General features: G+C 56.4%; 1 protein-coding gene across 1 annotated transcript in view; it reads left to right on the plus strand.

Annotated features, from left to right (window-relative positions):
* The first annotated feature begins 2,266 nt into the window (after positions 1 to 2,266).
* LOC111154661 (RAP1 GTPase activating protein) overlaps positions 2,267 to 18,788 on the plus strand; it is a 47,875-nt gene continuing 31,353 nt past the window's right edge. The window contains exon 1 of the mRNA XM_022514455.1: positions 2,267 to 2,296. The gene's annotated coding sequence lies outside the window, so the exon portion shown is untranslated. The remainder of the gene's footprint in view (positions 2,297 to 18,788) is intronic.

An 18,788-nucleotide genomic window follows, 5' to 3' on the forward strand; every position in this document is an offset into this window, starting at 1 on the left:
CGCCCCTGCTCGGGGGTGGAGGATAGCTGTTGGCCAGCACCCCGTGTGCCCCGCATCCCCCCTGCCCCTCTCCGAGGTCCTCGCTCGGAAAGTCCCGCGAAGCCCCCGCCCCCGGCCCGCGGGCGGCGCGAACAAGCGGCCCTTTCTGCGCGCGGCGGCCTCCGGCAGCTGGCCCGCGGCCCGCGGGGGCGCGGACAATCCCGGGGCTTGTGGCCGGGGCGGGGCGGCCCGAGTTGCCAAGGTGACCCGGGCGCGGGGAAGGCTGCCCCGGCGCGGCGCGGGCGGCGGGGCTGCCGGGCGGCGGCGGCGGCACCATGAGCGGCCGGAAGCGCAGCTTCACCTTCGGGGCCTACGGCGGGTAGGTGCGCCGGGCGGGGGCGCCCGTGTGCGCGCGGAGGCCCCCGGGGTGGGCGGGCCGGGGGCGGGGGGCGCCGCGCTTGCGAGTCTGGGTTTGCGTGTGAGGGGAGCGCTTCGGGGGTGAGTCCGCGTGTGCGCGCCTGTGGGTCCCGGCCGGCTGCCCGCGGGCAGCCGTGGGCGCGCGAGGGCTCGATGGGCTGCTCGGTGCGTGACAGCGCCTCTGCACAGGGCTGGGGTGCGGAGCCGGTGGGTGCGCGCCCCCGGGTCGGGGCGCGGCCCTGCAGGAGCCTCTACTTGGCCTTTGAAGTTGCTGGGCCCCTTCAGTGAGGCTTTGGAAGGAGAGAACCTAGAAGCCATCAGCAAGCCCATGCTTACGTTTCCCTGCCCGGCTCCCAACTCCGCGGCACCTGAGCTGCCCCCTTTCTGGGGCCACCTGGCTCTCAGAAACCTCCTCCTTCCGGGGCTGCTGGCTGCCGGGGCTTGGAGACCTAGGGCCCTGGAGGCAGAGTGGTGACTGGTCCGTCTTGGGGTCACCGTCCCTCCTGACCCCAAGTGTCCACCTCCGAGGAGTGCAGAGTAGGGCTGGGGAGATTCTTGCCTTAGGCAGAGTTTTGGTAAATTGGAAGGAAGACCAGGTGCAGAGACTGGGGCTGGAGCCCCTTCCCTGGCCAGCCAGGTAGTTGGATGACCTTCCACCAGGCCCTGCCTCCTTGTCGGGGAGACACACACAGGACCCGCCTTGGGGAGCAGAACGGTTGGAGCTCATACGTGTAATGCTGCCGGAGCAGGGCAGGTGCTCTGGGAGCTGTGGGGGTGGTGTCCGAGGTGGCAGCCCTCACTTAATGCCCAGCCTCACCAGGGACCCTGGCAGAAGGGTTGTGGGGGTGGTGGGAGACAGGATTCCCTCCTCCTCTGGGGCCCTGCTAGCCTCCAGGCAATGAAAGGAGGCTGGGGAAGTCCCAGGACTCCTGGGCACTGACACGGAGAGGCAGCCCAGGAAGTGTGGCCGGGTTCCGTGGTGGGAGCTGGGACAAGCCCTGACCTCTCAGGCCTCCCTCTCCTTGTCTGCAGAGTCCACATGAGCTGACCCCTAAGAAGGCCCTGCCTCCCTCTCTGGCAGAGTCTGGTTTGGTCCCCCTTCCCCATTCTCCTCTGGCCTCTGGGCAGGAGGCAAGAGTTGTTTGTTGTCTCAACAGCTGCCCAGTCTCTTGGCCCCCAGCTGGGCAGGAGGGTGGAACTCACCCCAGCCCTCCCCAACCGCAAGGTGCCCTCAGAGGGCAACATCCACACCCTCTCTGTGACGTTGGGCTTGGAGGGATTTGGGGAAAACAAAGTCTGGGGGTAGCCCCTGAGCACTGGGGCTACCGTTCTTCCTCTGGCTGTGCGATGAGGCCAGGTAGGGAGTCTGTGTGTGCTGGGGGTGAGGTGGGAGAGGAGGGTAGATACGAGAGAGCTCTAGCTCTGGGATGGAGGCAGGCCGCCAGGAAAGTGGGGGGATGGTTCTTCCTGCCCCCCATAAACCATAAACACCCACATCCTTCAGTCCTGCCTGGAATTCCAATCCTGTCCCACTCCACCTGTTCCCAAACCCCCCATCTCGGCCACCAGCCCCTAGTCTGGTCCTGGGCCCCTGCTTCCCTACCCCTGTGCCCCCAATCCCGCCTTTTTCCCTTACTTTTCCACCCCACGCCTTCCCATGTCCCTAACGGGACACTGCAGAGACCTAACCAGGTCTCTGCAGCCTGTGGGGGATTTTGACAGTGCATCGGCACCCAAGAAACAATATCTCCTCCAGGCCCCGCAGGCAGGGTGCTGGGTGAGGTGGGGTTGGCCTGATGTGCTAGGCGGGGCTGGGTGAGAAGGGGCTGCCCCCTCATTTGCTGCCCCTCTTGCTGTGTTTCAGAGTGGACAAATCCTTCACCCCTCGCCGAAGTGTGTGGTGAGTACTGGGAGCTCTCAGGAGGGGCTGGGCTCTTGGCTGAACCTTGGGAACACGCCGAAACCAGTCCCCACCCTACAATGACAGACCAGACCCCCCCGACCCTGCGGCCACCCTCTCCAGGTGATGCAGGGGGCAGACCTTACCAGTTCTTCCCCCAGCTGTTCTGCCCTACAGTTCTCTCTTGATCTCCAGCTCGGAGTCATGAAAATCAGGTTAAATCTTAGTTCTGCCTAGCACCTGTGTGACCTTAGTGATTCACTAACCTCTCTGATCTTCCGTGTTCTCATCTGTGAAATGGGGATTAAAATGGCCATTTAACGGAGTGTAAAATTGTAAAACAAACAAACAAAACACCTAAAAAACAAAAATAAGGCCTGACATACCGTAGGCCCTCACTGAAAGTACTTTCTTCCCTCTCTTCCTACCTCATGGCCCCTGGGGGGCTGAGAGTGCCCTTGACCCCAGATCCTCTAGTTCCGTCCCATACGTAGCCTTCACAACCCCCTCCTGCAGCCCGTTGCCCCAGTCTGAGGCTGCCCTCTCTTTGGAGGAAGAGGGGGCAGCTGTGTCTGCAGCTTCCCCAACAGCGAGAGCAGTGGGTGGAGGTGCGGCCTCGCCTCGGGATCCACAGCACCCCCGAAGCCCAGCAGGCGGGTGCCTCCCAGCTTCCCCAGCCCCAACAGCACATGGGCCCAGCTGGCTGCTCCTGTTACCACTTCAACTCCAGCGGGAGAGCTCGCGCTTCCTGCCCCTGCTGGGGGCTTCCCAGGGTCCCCAGGCTCTGCAGTGTGCCCCCCACCCACAGCTACTAGACCACTCTTGTCTGGCACCATTGCCCCACCTGCTGCTGAGTCCCCCCAGGAAACCACACTGGGGTGGGAGGCACCCAGGTGCCCAGGCTGAGGTCCAGGACCTGCCCTTTTATCTTCCTTTGATGCTCTCTGTGCAGCCTAGGACCAGTCACTCCCCCTCTCTGGGCTTTATCTCCCACTGCTGTACCCAGTTGATTTGAGCCTCCAGTAGTGCAGGATCATATGCTAAGCCCAGGGCAGGGACAGGGTGAGGGGAGATAGAGATGAAGTGAGGAAGACGCCATCCTTTTCTTCAAGGACTTCATTAATAGTGTTTTAGCGACAGCCACTTGTCAAGGACCTGCTGTGTACCCGGGTACTGTTAGGTGCGTGAACTGTATCATCTCACATAGTCTTTACCACATCCCTGAGTTAGGAACTGTTATCTCTAATTACAGATGAGAACAGTGATGCACAGAGTGGAGGAAGTGACTTGTCCAAGGTCACACAGCTATTCGGGGGCGGAGCTGGGATTTGAATCTTAATCTTCCAGACCCTGCAGAGCCCAGAGTCTCATGCATTCTGTCCCAGGGCCTCCAGACCACACGGTGGGTCTAAGCCCTTGAGAGAGGTCTTGAAGATGGAGAGGAGACCCAGAACTCCTCTAGGGAGCCCTGAACAAAGCATCAGAGATGAGGGCCCAGGACTGATGGTAAGTGACTAGCTGTGTGACTTTGGGCAAACCTCTTCCCCTCTCTGGGCCACAGTTGACAAACTTCTGAAATAGGATTTTGGAATCACGAGGATTTGGGCAGTCCCCGAAGTGCCTTGCCCCACACCCTCCTCCCTGGAGATGCTGTCCAAGGTGCTAACCTCTAAGGCCCTCCCTTCTAAGCGGATTGCTTAGCTTCCAGCCTGTGCCTGGCATATAGTTACTGCTCTGTAAATAGGGGTCATTTTGATGATGAATTATGACTTTCTGGCTAGTCTGGGACTCACTTCTCTTGTGACCTGCATTTCTGATCAGTGGAAACATAGCCCCTGAGAGCACCATCTCCGTACCTTTGCTCACATTTTCCCATCCCCTTGACATGTCCTCTCCTCCCATTCCCACAAGCCCTCACCACACCTCCAGCCCTCCAGCCCCCCTTTATCACTGTGCGTTGAGTGTTTTCTTTCCAGATCCCCACGTTTTTTCTCTCCTTAGAGTACCTCCCTCTGCTTATCATGCCTGTAGAGCCCACATGCATGCTCATTTCTGGAGTAACAGAAAGAGGTGGCCTTCAGAGTCTTGACAGGTGTGGACTGGAATCTGCCTCTGCCGCATGTTCATGGTGTGACTTTGGGCAGGTCGCTTCCCCTCTCTGAGCCGCACTTGCTGCTCAGTTAAGTGTGGAATTGGATCGCTCAGTGAGTTGAATGTGTCGGTCTAATGCTGTGGTACAAGGCAGGCTCTGAGGTCCTTGAAAGCAGGGGTTCCTTGAGTTATTTTTGACTTAGGCCCATTTTCTAGCATGAGTCACCAAAAAGCTGGGCTCTCTTCTTCTCATGTCTCTGTCCTCCACACAGTCTTACACAGCTGCCCAAACCCAGGAAATGCTTAATAGATGTCAGTGGAGTTGAATTAAATGTGTCCAGAGCGGAACATTTGGAACTTTGTCAAGTAGGCTGGGAGAGCTTCCTGGAAGAGATGTGGCTTCCTCCACCCCCTTTAAAAAAAGGATGAAGGAGTTGGGGCTTAGCTCAGGGAGCAGCGAGACCTGATATAGGCCAGATGTGATCATGGCTGGATTCCCCTCCCCCCTGCCCCTCACCAGCAGGTTATCTGCAGTGGAGAAGCTCAGAACAGGTGTGAAGAAAGGATGAGGCCCAGCGTGAGATTAGGAGCCAGTGGGATAGGGGGTAACTGTGGTTCTGTGACCTAACAGGGATTGGACATTGAAGGTGGATTCAGATGGTGGGGCGAGGAAGGAGGCGGAGAGGTGTCAGGCTTGGGAGATGGCTAAGTAGAGTTGTGCAAGGGAGGGGTTCTGGAAGAGGACCTTAAGGCTAGGAGTTGGTGGGGGCGGGCAGGACCCAAGCAAGAACTACCTGCCAACAGCACGTCAGACACTGTCTCAGGTGGTCTCGGTTGTGATGACAGTATTGCAGATTGGCCTTAGTTTCCCCATTTTGGAGGCCAAAACCAAGACTGAGAACTGGCAAGGGCTGGGTTTGAATCCAGCCCTTTCTCCTGCCCAGGAAGGGGCCTTGGCCAGATGAGGAAGCTAAAGAAATGAGGGACGTTCTGATTACGAGGTGAGGGAGGAGAGGAGAATGCAATGACCCTGAGCACCCCCAGAGCAGGGGTCACTGCCCAGCCTCATGTGTCCCCCCAGGAAAGGCCATCTGGTCGCCCAGATATCTCCCGTTGGCAGTGATGGTACCGGTTGCTCCCACATATGATGCTTTTCCTGGGTCTCGGACCCTAGGCCAAGCACTTCAGCTTAATTATCTCATTCCCTCCTTGTGCCAGCTTTACGCAGCAAAGACTGTGAGAGACGATTCCCATCATTTCCCCATTTTACAGATGAGGAACCTGAGGCTCAGGGAGGGGCTGGAGCCAGCCCAGGCACACAACGAGTGATGAACCCAGACCGGCAATGCGGTCAGCCTGGCCCCGTAGCTACAGCCCTTGTTCTCTTGGATGCTACATGTGCTGAGTGTGAGGTCGGGGTGGGTGGTCCCTGTCCTCAGGTGGCTCCTCTCTGTAAGCACTGAGCTGGAAGCCTGGGGGGCCTGTGTGCTACTGCAGGAAGCATGAGGCCAGCCTCATTAGTGGCTCTGAAATGCCAGGCAGGCACAGCCCGCTGGGCCTCCTCATCTATTATGCATCTGGTGGGCAGGCCCCCGGCGGGCAGCTGGCAGAGCACACGGGGAGCCAGCAGCTGCTTCCTGAGCCCACACCTGCCACCATACCTCTGGGCAGGGATTCCCCCAAGGCATGCCAAGACATCTCCTGCCTCATCCCCCCGGCCCAACTTGGGTAAGGGAGTCCCACTGGGGACAGAGACATGGATGCTGATGACCCTCTTGTTAGCCTGTCCAGCCCAGCAGCCACTTCTGAGCGAGGCTGGGACCTCGACTGTGCTGGGGGTCACTTGGGGCTAGGGTGGGCAGGGGCAGGCTGCAACAGGGTCTTCCGGGCCCAGGCTCCTGGCTGCACAGAACCTCAGAGCAATGAAGTTGTGGTCATTTATTCATTCAGCCACAAAAAAACTAGCAAGTGACTTCTGTATGCCAGGCACATTTCTAGGGACAGCAGGAAATGAGACAGGCCCAGTCCTGGTCTTCAGAGAGCTTGGTGCGGCCAGAAAGTCACCTCTTGGAGCCTCAATTTCCTTGTCCATAAAACGGGGACTAGAGGAGACAGTCTATAAATAGGTAAGAAATGAACCATGATGGTTGTGCTGAATTTTAAGGAATATACATATACATATATATATATATCTATATATATACATATCTATATATATTTAAAGATTTTATTTTATTTGTTTGACAGAGAGATAACAAGAGAGGGAACACAAGCAGAGACAGAGGGAGAGGGAGAAGCAGGCTTCCCTTTGAGCAGGGAGCCTGATGTGGGGTTGGATCCCAGGTCCCTGGGATCATGACCTGAGCTGAAGACAGATGCTTGATGACTGAGTCACCCAAGTGCCCCTAAGGATTTTATATTTAGCAACCTCCACAGCCAACATGGGGCTTGAACCCATATCCCTGAGATCAAGAGTCGCATGTCCACCGACTGAGCCAGCCAGGTGTCCCCAGCTGTGCTGAATTTTATTTTATTTTTATTTTTTTTAAGATTTTATTTGTTTATTTGACAGAGAGAGATCACAAGTAGGCAGAGAGGCAGGCAGAGAGAAAGAGGGGGAAGCAGGTTCCCTGCTGAGCAGAGAGCCCAATGTGGGACTCGATCCTAGGACCCCGAGACCACGACCTAGGCCGAAGGCAGAGGCTTTAACCCACTGAGCCACCCAGGCGCTCTGTGCTGAATTTTAAAGCAAGGGTTCATGCTACCAAGAGCTGATCCTTAGCTAAATCTTACTGCGTGCCGGGCTGTGTTCCAAAACACTTTTCATGGATTGATGGATTTAATCTTCACAACGGGCCCACGAGGGAGCTACTGTTATTACCCCCCGTTTAGGGCCGAGGAAACTGAAGCAGCAGGGGGGTCAAGCAGCGTGTTGAAGGTCTCTTGGCAAAAACTGAGATTTGCACCTAAGCAGCTGGGCTCTGGTTTGCATATCACCCTGGGCTGTATGGCTGAAGGATGATCCAGGGAGTTGTGGAGGGCGTTCCTGAGGGGGTAGCATTTGAACCCAAACCTGAAAAATAAGAGGAGCTGGATGTGGGAGGAGTTAGCCGGAGGAAGGAGGCATTCTTGACAGAGGCAACAGCCGGCACAAAGGCCCTGAGGCAGGAACAAGCTTCGGCTGTCTTGGAAACAGGGAGGAAGCCAGTATGGCTGGAGGGATGAGGGAAAATGAGGTCAGGGGTGGGTTGGAAGAGCGAGGAGGAGGGAGATCAAGCAGGGCCTGCTGGGAGTTTGCGTATAATGTCCGTGACTGACAGGCAGAACGATTGAGTCTTAGACTCCCGGCTTTGTAAAATCTTAGAATCAGAGAATTTGGGCCTTCTGGAATCTTTGGAAATGAAAGAGACCTTTGAGATACCCTCCTATGACCTCCCACCTAGCAAGAAGGCCTTGCTTTGTTTGGTTCATGACCCTTTGAGTATCGGAATGAGGCTTTGGGGGTCTCCTGAGAAAAATTCACTTTCATTTTCAAGACCTCCTGAAGCCCACCATCCCTCCTTAAGACCATCATGACCTCCAAGCAGCTCCTTGACTAGCTCTTCCTTGCTCACTCCTAGTGACAGGAGGCTCACTCTACTCGAAGTAATCCATTCCATATTTGGATATCAAAAATTCTTCCGTGGGGCGCCTGGGTGGCTCAGTTGGTTAAGCGACTGCCTTCGGCTCAGGTCACGATGAAGTTGTGGAGTCCTGGGATCGAGTACCGCATCGGGCTCCCTACTTGGCGGGGAGTCTGCTTCTCCCTCTGACCCTCCGCCTTCTCATGCTCTCTCTCTCTCTCTCTCTCTCTCATTCCCTCTCTCTCAAACAAATAAATAAAATCTTAAAAAAAATAAAAATCTTTAAAAAAAATTCTTCCAAAAAAAAATTCTTTAGAACCAGTTGCCTGAGCCTAGATGTAGCCTCGGGGGCCTCCGATCGCCCACAGTGGCCCTTTAATGAGATAAGGACAGAGATCCTATCTCTCCAAGTCTGTTGTTTCCAGACTCAACAGCTACTTGTTCCAGTCCATGCTCATTTTCATCCTCTGTTCAGCTTAGCTCCTGCAGGCCTTAAAGCCCTTTATCTTCCTCTGGGGCCAGGCGATGGCCCCTTCTAAGGAAGGCCATTTCTTTCTGGGGAGGAGGGGAGCTCCTGGGAGAGAGCCCAGACCAGAGAGACCCCCCCACTCTTCCAAGGAAGAGCCCCTCCAGCTTAGGAGACAACAGAAGATCCCTTCCAGATGGGTTTTGGTCCAAGGACTGCCGCTGTTTTCCCATGGGATCTTGGGCAGTGAGTCCCTGTCTCTGGCTACTTTCCCCTTGCCTACCTTATGCACAGTGAAGAGACAGAAGAGGACCATAAGGGCACTTGCAGCTCTAAGGTTCTCCGTCTGGTGGGCCCTGCTCGCCTCTACATCCCAGCAATGCTCAGACTCAGGTCCCTGTGTAGGTGGTGCATGGGAAGACTTGGGTTCCATTTTTTGGCAGCCCTGACTTCAGATTCCAGCTTCAGTTTTTCTTACTTGCTGTGTGACCTGGCAGATGCCCGTCCACCTCTCTGAATCTCAGATTGTCCATAACAGTGAGAACTGTATTGCTTACCCCACGGGAGACTTAGAATGAAATAAGTTCAATGTGTGTCCTCAGTGGATGTTTTCCCTTTTACCAAGCGTTTGCATTTTAAGAGAAGAGCCTCATTACACCAGAGAGAGACTCAGTAAGATTCTAATACTAAATTTGAGGCACTATTGAGGTGGTTTGGTTGAGAAGCAGTGGTTGTAAAGGAGACTTTTCTAATATCCCCAAATCCCCTAAAGACTTTCCTCAGTTCAGGGTCTCCCCCAAGACATTCATTCATTCATTCAGCAAATTAATTCAGCAAATATTTAGCGTGCGGATGCCCTCCGAGGGCCAACCAGACACTGGGGATGTGACTGACATTGGAGATGAGATAAACAGGAAATGAGGAAGGAGGTGGTTCTACTGGGGGTGATAAGTGTTGATTGGGAAGATACAGGGAGTCTGAGAAGGACTCCTCCCCTACACCTAGGAAGCAGGAGAGGCTTCCTGGAGGAAGTGGCCCAGCAGCACTGTGGAGGGAGAAAAATATGTGATGGCCTGTGCCGGACACAGGACAGAATTGGACCTGGCAGCTGAAGGTGGGAGGGGTAGCCATCAGGTCATATCCTTGCAAGCCCCACTGTGACTTCCTGTGGGTGCTCCTGAGGGTCTGAACCCCTAGGCCACCACAGGGCAGAGGCCTGCCAGGGTCCCCTGCCCTCCTTCCTGCTCCTGGAACTGCTCTACGCTGTGCTGTGTGCGGTGTAAGTTTGCTTCTCTGGGGCTCATTTTTTTCACCTGTAAAATGAAGAAAACAAAAGCACCTCCTTTGAAGATTATTGTGGGGATGAAATGAGATCATGTGTGCCAAGGTGGAAAGCTTCCGCTGGCCCGGAGCGATGGCAGCGATCGTGGTTATTGCCATGTCGTCCTTATGTGCTGGGCCCTGCAGAGGGAGGAAACGGTGTGAACTCTGGCGTCTGGAAGCTCACCCCCTGCCGGGAGGGGAGACCTGCGTACACCCGAGCACGCTCTCCAGCCATCGGCACCAACCTGGACTGGCCCTAAGAACGCGGGCTGATGCGGCCAGACAGGCCTGCACAGTCCCGGCTGGGTGGCCTTGTGCAGTGGCTGCCCTCGCTGATCTGTGGTTTCTTCCTTTGTTCAGTGGGGTGTCCGTAGCCCCCATGTGAGCGACCGGGAGAGCAATGACAAGGTACTTTGGAAGGGCTAGCGGGTGCATCTGCTTCAAACTGCACCAGCTTCTGGGCCCAGGTGACCTGGGAAAAGATAACCCTCCCTCTCTGAGGCTTGTTTTCCTGCCTATAAGATGGGAAGATTGGCTACAAAAACATTCCGATGTGCTGGGTTTCTAGCAGAGTCAGAGAGTCGCTAAACTTGACTGGGTCTGTTTCGCTGTGTGATCTTGGGCTAGAGACTTAACCTCTCTGAACCTCAGTTCCCACATCTATAAATAGGGACAATCTTCACCTCACAGGATTCTTTCGTAGCTTCCATTAGCCATTTGTTCATTCAACAAATATTTACTGAGACCCTACTGTGTGCCGGGTAGTGTCTAAGAACTGGGGACACAGCAGCAAGTCCAATGGCCATGGTGTCCGGCCTCGTGCAGGTTACCTCCCAGTGCAGAAGACAGATGCAAAATGAGCTAACAGACAAACTGGGTCGTTTCAGATGGGTAATGGGTAATGAGTGACAGGGTGGGTGGGACGGGGTCCCCCGTGGCTAACAGTATGAGGGAGGGCCTCTGGAGGCCTGAGTGCGAAGGAGCTGGCCATGGGAAAGGGAGTCCAGAAAGAAGGCAGAGTGAGTGAGTGTAAAGGGTTTGAGGCAGAAGCAAGATTCCCTGCCCCACCCCAAATCTGGAACATTCCAGATCCTCTCCTGGCAGCGGGTGGAAGGCAGCTGAGCAGCCAGGGGCGTTGGAGGCCTACCGTCTCTCAGATCAAGAACTGCTGCTCACGAGGCAGGTCAGGGGGAGGGGGTGGGCGTTGTGGGCAGGCGGACCAGACCAGAGTGAGCAGAACGTCCTCTGAGCTGGCAGGGGTGAAGGCCTGGGCCCACCCCGCTGCCCTCAGGCCAAGAGGTATTCTGGGGTCTGGCACAGAGATCCTGGGCAATTCAGGGAGGGGTTTGGGGCAGGGGAGCAAGGGAACTTACGCTTACTTCCTCATCCCAGCCAGCCTGAGTCTGGGCACTGGCCACGAGTGTCTTGGCCAGATCTGTCCACCCACGGGGCCAGAGGCTCTTTGGGATGACCCCCCTCGTATGCACACATGCACACGCACACGCACACACGGTTTCCGTACTTACGCTCATGGACTTGACTCCTGTCCAGACAGCTTTGTCATGAGCATAGAGTTATATCCATACACGGTCCCTCCTGGCACAGAGCCTCATTGAACATTGACTGTGTGCTAAGCCCCCAAACAGATCCGGGCCTCACCTGAGGAAGCTCCGTTTCTAGAAGGAGAGATTGGCAGTGATGGGAGGTCACAGTGGGACACGTGCAAGGCAAACTGGTCAGTCCATGAGGGTTGCACACTTCTGCAGAACCCTCCAGGACAGGGTTCTGGAGAAGCGGGTCAGGGGAGGGGCAGCCTGAGCCAGTGTGAGGCAGGGGTTCCAGAAAGCCTGGAGAAGGGGGTACCACCTGCAGTGAGATGGGGGAAGATGGGGCGTGTGTAACAGGTAGGGGCTGTGGTGTGTGCGCAGAGGCCTCGTGGGCCGCGTGAGGCCTGCGGGCCGTGAGGAGCCATGGGGGGGCTTTGAGGCAGGCGGATGACGCAAGAGATGCAAACCCCCACACGGCCCAGACACGAACGCTTTCTCTCCCACCCACATTTCACGTTCCTGCCAGGCCTGCCTCGACATCCTCCCCCACGGAGACACACGCCCTGTCGCACCACCAGGCAGAGCTGCAAAAAACTCTGAGCTGGCTTCTAGCAAAAGCGTCAGACGTTTGCCCCGCCAGCTCGCCAAGGGAGAGCCACAGGGCGCTCTGCCTCGGCCGGGACCGACATTTGTCCCTGCACGCTGGGCAGGAGCATCACCGTCCCTGCCCGTGGCAGGTGGCTTCCGGCTTGGGGAGCACGGCGGCTGGCATCCTCTCACTGAATGCTCCCAGCAACCCTGCAGGGAACAATCATCAACACCGTTTTGCAGCTGGGGAGACAAGCTCCAGAGAGGTCAAGTGACAGGCCCCAGGCCACACAGCTAGAGTTTGACATCGTCGGAATCTGAACACAGGTCCACCTAACCTCTAGATGTGTCCAGTGGCCCGTCCAGACTCAGGCACATGTGGATGTGCATGTCGCCTTTCCAGGCTCTTGTGGAAAATGTGGCAGGCAACCTTCAATGACAAATTCTTCCAGAAACAGGTCGATCAACGTGGAAAGCTACTTAGGGCCCCAGTGCGTGCCCACCTGCCCAGGGAACCTGCAGCCTCTGTCGGGTAAGGTCGGTGGTGGGACTGACCACCTGCCAGCCCGCCAGCCCGGGGCAGTTCAGGGCACAGAGCTGAAGCCCGGAGCTCGGACTCTGCATTTGCATTTGCAAATAAGGCAGACAGCCCTGTCCCCCCCAAGCCCCAGTAGGCTAACCCCAGCTGGCCTAGCTCCCAGGACATGACAGCTGAGGTCCCGGGGCATGGCCCTGTGCCCAGCTTCCTGCGCTGCTTTTCTCCAGTCTTCTCCCTTCCCTGACCACAGAGAAGGCTGCCTAATGTGTAACGTAGGGGGAAAAGCATGGGCTTCAGAGTCTGTCAGAACTGGGGGTACAGCCCAGCTCTGTGACTCCTGACCAGGGAACTTTGGACATCGTCCTTAACCTTCCTTCTATGTCAGCTTCTCCTCCTTAGAATAAGGAGTGAAGAGTATCTACTTCAGTATGACTGAGACAGGTAGGAGCCGGCTACACCCAGAGCTGACTCATAGTGCTGATTTTTTCTTTTCTTTTCTTTTTTTAAAGATTTATTTATTTATTTGACACTGAGAGAGAGAGAGAGAGACAGAGAGAGAAGGAACACAAACAGGGGGAGTGGGAGAGGGAGAAGCAGGCTCCCCGCTGAGCAGAGAGCTGATGCGGGGCTCAATCCCGGGGATGCTGGGATCATGACCTGAGCCGAAGGCAGAGGCTTTAACCCACTGAGCCACCCAGGTGCCCCCCCAAGTGTTCAGATTTTCTTAAAGAGATCTTTTCTCTCCCAATTACAAAAATAATAAGTGTTCATCATAAAGATCCAAAAAATGCAGAAAAATATATCCTGTAGAAGGCAGGCGTGCCTAGTGGTCCTGCTTCCCATAGATAACCCACGTGAACATCTACATTTCATCTTTAGTTTTTACAAGTGAGGTTTTTGTTGGGCAACTTGCTATTTTTTTTTTTTTTTAACTTAACGATATGCCTCAAACCCCTTTTCCCATCTGGACAAGAGGCCTCCTTTGTGATCAGTGCGCGGCCGTCCACGCTTTGCGTGGGCCTTAAGGCTTTTATCCAGACTCCTTTGAATGGACGTTGGAGGTGGCGTTCAGATGTTGGCCCCTGCAGACGCCGCCGCTGGGATGTCATCTGTTCTTATGTTTTTATACATGTGGGTATAAATGTCTGGAAGTGGAGGGGCCGGGCCGAAGAGTATACACATTTTCGTCTGTAACAGGAGCGGCCCAAACCCCTGCAGAGAAGTGGTAGCAAGCAACGGGCCCCCACAGATCTGGAAAAGTCCGCGTCTCAAAATCAGGCGAATTTACCCACTGCCTCCACCACCCCCCACAGGGACTCTGGAGCCATCAAGAGGTGTAGATTCCAAACGCGGAAGGCGCCTGGGAGGTCATCTCATCCAGCTGCACGTTCCCCCTACACCTCCTGTCCCCGCACCTTAGGAAATCTCCGCACTGCACCCCTGTGCGGCTTTGTCTGGCTTTGCTCAGGGCCTCACAATGTTGGTGGTTTCACTTTTGGGCAGCTCTAGTCGGCCTTCTCCCAGCTTCCACCCAGGACTCCTGCCTTGGTCCTCAGCAACCCACATAGAAAGGGAAGAAGGAAGAAAGGAGGAGAGAAGGAAAGGCCAGGAAATATTCAGGGTTCATGCTGATAGTCTTCGCATGGACGAAAAACTTATTCAATCCTCCTGAACCCTTTGGAGGCAGACACTGTCGTTATTCCCACGGCATAGATGAGGAAATTGAGGCTCAGAGATGTTAAGTAACTTACCCAAGGTCACACAGACATTAAGTGGCAGAGCTAGTAGTGTGCAAACTCAGGCCATCTGGCTCCAGAGCCCACACCTATGATGCTACACTGCTTCTTCAGGTGGGAGCCTGTGACTTATTGAGCGCTTACTGTATACTCAGCTCTAGGCTAGTCAGACTATGCATGTAACCTCTGATTTATTCTATACAAGCACCCGGCAAAGTAGGTCTTACTATTTCCTGTTGCAGATGAGGAAGCAGGCTCAGAGAAGAGAATCAGCTTGGAGGAGTCGGCCCCCTCCCCAGCCCCCGCCGGGCAGAGTAAGCCCACCAGGGTTCTGGTGCCTCCATTTGTCTCATCCTCCTATCCATCCTACTGGAGGATGTCAGACCTGGGCCTTAGCACCGTCTAATCAGAATCCCAGTTCCCCGGGGAATCGGCCTGAAGAGATCATGATCACTTAATCCCATCCATGTGCTGATTTTTAGGCAAAGCCAGGGCTCCTCCTTGTCACCTGTGCTTAGGACACGGCGACCCTCTCCCTCCCTGAGGGGGTTTTGCCTTGGCCTGGCAGGGACTTCTGCTCACCGGCCTCGCCTGGGGCCCGAGGGCGCGAGCCCACCAGCTAGGAAGGGAGAGGGTTGGACTAAACAAGGCCCCAGCACTCTAAGCCTCCGTGTCAGGGTGTTGGGACCCAAAGAGTGCCAAGAACATCTAGAGAACAGTGGGCCGGGTGTCCCTGGGGCTTTGCTTGGAGGTGGGGGAGGCTGGGCTCACCCCGCTCAGATGCCAACACCCCAGAGCAGGGGGCAGGACACGAATCCTGAACAAGTGACTGAGCATAGGGGTGAAGGTCAAGTGGGGGAGGGGGCAGATCCGTGTGAGTGAAGGAATGCGTGGGGTGCAGAAAAGGGAGACCAACCCCCTGGGCAGCAGAGGCGGGGAAGGACAATGAGGTCAATGAGGAAGGGGGAGTGTAGGTGGCATGGGGCCCCAGCCCACAGGTGCTGGGAAGGGCCCAGCTCACAGCCTCCCTGGGCACTGGGGGTGGCAGCCTGTGGCAGGCCCATCAGGGAGGCCCGTCCGGTGCCTACTGGCCGAGGGTGGAGCAGCGGGTTGGAGCAGCACCTTGGGCAAGCGGCCACCGCCATCCTGGCTTCTAGTTTCTTCCACATGGACTGGAGGAGATAACGTTATCTGCCTTAGGTGCTTTGTGAGGCTGTTGGCAAGGTCTAGCGCGAAGAAGGCAGTTTGTCCACTGTAAAGTACCAGGCTGGGTCAGCAGCTGTTGTCGTTACCCCGGCAGGAAGAGGCCCCGTGCCTAGGTCATCTCGGTGTCACTCCTCCCCACTGCCCCGAGTGCAGGGAGGAGTTCATCCCAGGGAGGTGCAGGGCCCGGGGGGGCGGTCACGCCTAGGCCACAGTGGAGCTCTGGACACCTGGGCAGGGGAGGCGCTGGCAGGCAGCAGGTGGATGGGAGGCCCAGGCTCTAGGTGCTGTGCCCCCGGGTGGGGGCCGGTCCCATGACCTCCTCTTGGGGCTGCCAACCTGTTGTTTGCTCAGGAGGCCACCTCCTGGCCTGGCTCCGGTATCCGGGTGTCTTGGCGCTCAGCCAGCACGGAGTGAGGGTGGGGGCCCCATGTGCCGCCTTCCTGCTCACCCCCTCTGCCCAGCCTGGAGACTGAAGCCTGCTCCTTCCACTCCCAAGGGGGCCCCACCAATGCTACCTCTTGGTGGTTGTGGGACCCTGGCCCATCTAGCAACCTCTCCGAGCCTCTGCTTCCTTATTCTGAAAGGCTGTGACAGTCCCTCCATTAGGGTTGTCACTATAAGGACTACATGACATCACAGCACTTGGCATCCCCACCCCCACGCTCCCTCTTGTGTCCTGGTAGAGGGCAAAGGTGCCTGGGTAAAGGAGGGCCAGGAGTGGGCATGTCTGTGTCCCTCCCCTCCCTGGGCCTGGCCTTAGAAACTTGCTCGCTGGGCTGCCCCTGGTGCCACCTTCCCTGGCATCTTGGCAAGGCCAAGGGCAAGCAGAGTGGGGGTGGGCCATGCCGGGTGGTTGAACACTGGAGACAATGGGCCTCTGTGGCCCACAGGGGAGGGGACAGTGTCAGGGAGTCTCTAGTCTCCGGTTTCAGGAGATTAGAGTCCCTTCAGACCTGATACCATGGCTGGGAGACAAGGGCAGCCCCCACACTCCATCCAGAGGGCCTCCCTCAGGGGCGTGAGGACCCACAGGAGTAGCCCCCCACACCTGCTTTTCCTCTGTGCCCTCTGCATTCCCCCACGTCAGCTACCAGCTTGGGAAACCATTTGGTTTCATGGAGCCCAGGGAGACTCAAGGGACCCCGGCCTCCGGTGACCAGCGCCGGGCTGGGCTGGACCACTCAGGCACTGTGCTGGGCTAGCCCCCTCCCCACCCCAAGTCCCTCTCGGCCCTGTGTTCGCTGGCCAGCTGAGTACCCGCTCTGCTGGCTGGTTTCCCAGCTTGTGTGTGTGCTGTCCAGCACCTGCCTGGCTGCCCTGCTCCCAGTTGCAGGTTTCCGGCCTTGATGGACATATGTCACCTGCTAGGGCCACCAGAGCCTCACCCCTTTAAGAGGAACTTTAAAGCACAAATAGTTCACCAGCCCCCAAAGCAGGTAAAGGGAGCCCCCAGCAGAGGGACGGCGTGCAGAGACTCAGCAGTGAAACACTGTGTCTTGTTTGGAAAACCACCTGCAGCCCGGCCAGGCTAGGCCAAGGCCACTGGGGCAGGACAGGAAGGGGGTGTGTGTGGAGATGAGGCTGGGACAGTCAGCAGGGGCCACTCCCACCCGGGGACCTCCATCCAGCAGGTCTCTTTGGGAGGCCAGAGGGCCGAGTCATACCCAGAGGACAGCCCAGCCACTGAGCTAGTGCCCTGGAAGGATGGAGTTCTCCAGGAGAATGGCTAATATGGCTAATAATAAAAATAATAGTAATAATAATAATAGCAAATGCTTCTCTAGAGCTTCCTCTACTCTGTGGCTCACAGCAGCCTTATAAGGAGGGATGTTATCTCTCATTTTGCAGAGGAGGAAAAAGACGGGACTCTCCTACCAACTCTCCAGCTGGGGGGGAGGCAGCCCAGGAAGGCATCTGGTAGCTTTCCTCAGCCTTACCTAGCTCCCTCCACTGTGCCTCAGTCTGACCTGCCCTTTGGCCGTGGACAGACCCACCCTGAGATGCGTCCCCCCCACTACCCCAATGCGGCATCTGGAGCCCTGGACTGATGGAAGGCCTGGGTTCTGGCCCCCAATCTGCTTCTGCTTTGCTGGATGACCTTGAGGTGGTGGTTTAGGCTCTCCGAGCCTTGGTTTATCCTTCTGGGAATTGGGGATCCTAGCGACTGCCTTATCTCCCACTCCAGTTCCGGTGAGACTCCCAGGAGTGAGCAAATAAAGAGCACTTTTGAAAAGTACAAAGAGCTGTACTCATGACAGTGAGATTATTATTGTTACCTCGATGTGGAGATAAGGGATGGGAGGAGGAGCCGTGACGGTTGCCAAGAAACCCGGGAGCTGTCAGCAGCGGCTTCCGGCCGGGCCCATCCCACTCAGGAGCTGGGCCACGGGGCCCCTCCTCCACCCTCCATTCCGTCCCCCACCCCGCCGCTGTGCCCTTTCTCTGGGAGAGATGGGTGCTCCAACACAGTGGGGAGCTGGGGCCAGCTGGCTGGCGGCCACATACCTCTAGGCCCTGAAGGTGACCCTGGAATGTGCCTGGTCCAGACGCCAGCTTGGCTCCGGCTTTCTGTGTGACCTTGGGCAAGTCACCTCCTCTCTGGCTGCCCACTTTTCCTGTGTCCAGGTGTCCTGTACCTGGAGGCAGGTGTCCAGGCCAAACAGGGCAGGACTGGATCTAGGCCTAAGAAAGATGCTTGGTGGTAGCTGCCAGGCTCAGGGAGGGCTGGGAAGTCATTGGGAGCCAAGGCTGGGTGACTGGACTGAGGTCCTGGGTTGAGAGCAGCTATGATGTGTGTAGTGGAAGAACCTTGGGCTGGGGTAAAACCTCTGTTCTGCCCTTTTCCTGGTGTGACCATGGACTTGTCACTTAACCTCTCTGAGGCTTGGTTTTCTTATCTGGAGAAAAGGTGGATAATATCCCATCTCACCAAGTTGCCATGGTGCTCAGATGAGATGATAGACTATAGAGTGCTGTGCAGATATGACTTTGGTCATGGCATGGGGAGGGGAAAACAGGAGAGAGCTCCCCATGTCCCAGCACACTCCAGGCACCTCCCAACTGCTACACGTAGGGAGAATGCAAAGCATTTGAAGCTGAGCTAGGCCAGAGGGTCAGGGAGATGTGCAGAGAGGTGCTGAGGGTCAGACCTCATGTGAATGGAATGGTGAAGACCAGGAGGAGACAAGGGTAGGCTAGAGATGGGGGAGGGATGGAGAAGTTCAAGTTCAGAAGAGGGAGGGAAATGGCCAAGTTGGGGGAGGTCTGTAGAGGCAAGAGGTAGAAAGGAAATGGAAGATCGTGGTGAGATGGGTATGAGGTGAGAGGGAGGCTGACAGCGGAGGGAAAGCAAGGGGACATGGCAGGGGAGTGGG

The sequence above is a fragment of the Enhydra lutris genome, unplaced genomic scaffold (genome assembly GCF_002288905.1).
Source record: "Enhydra lutris kenyoni isolate GAN:26980312 unplaced genomic scaffold, ASM228890v2 scaffoldscaffold38, whole genome shotgun sequence".
NCBI classification, from domain to species: domain Eukaryota; kingdom Metazoa; phylum Chordata; class Mammalia; order Carnivora; family Mustelidae; genus Enhydra; species Enhydra lutris.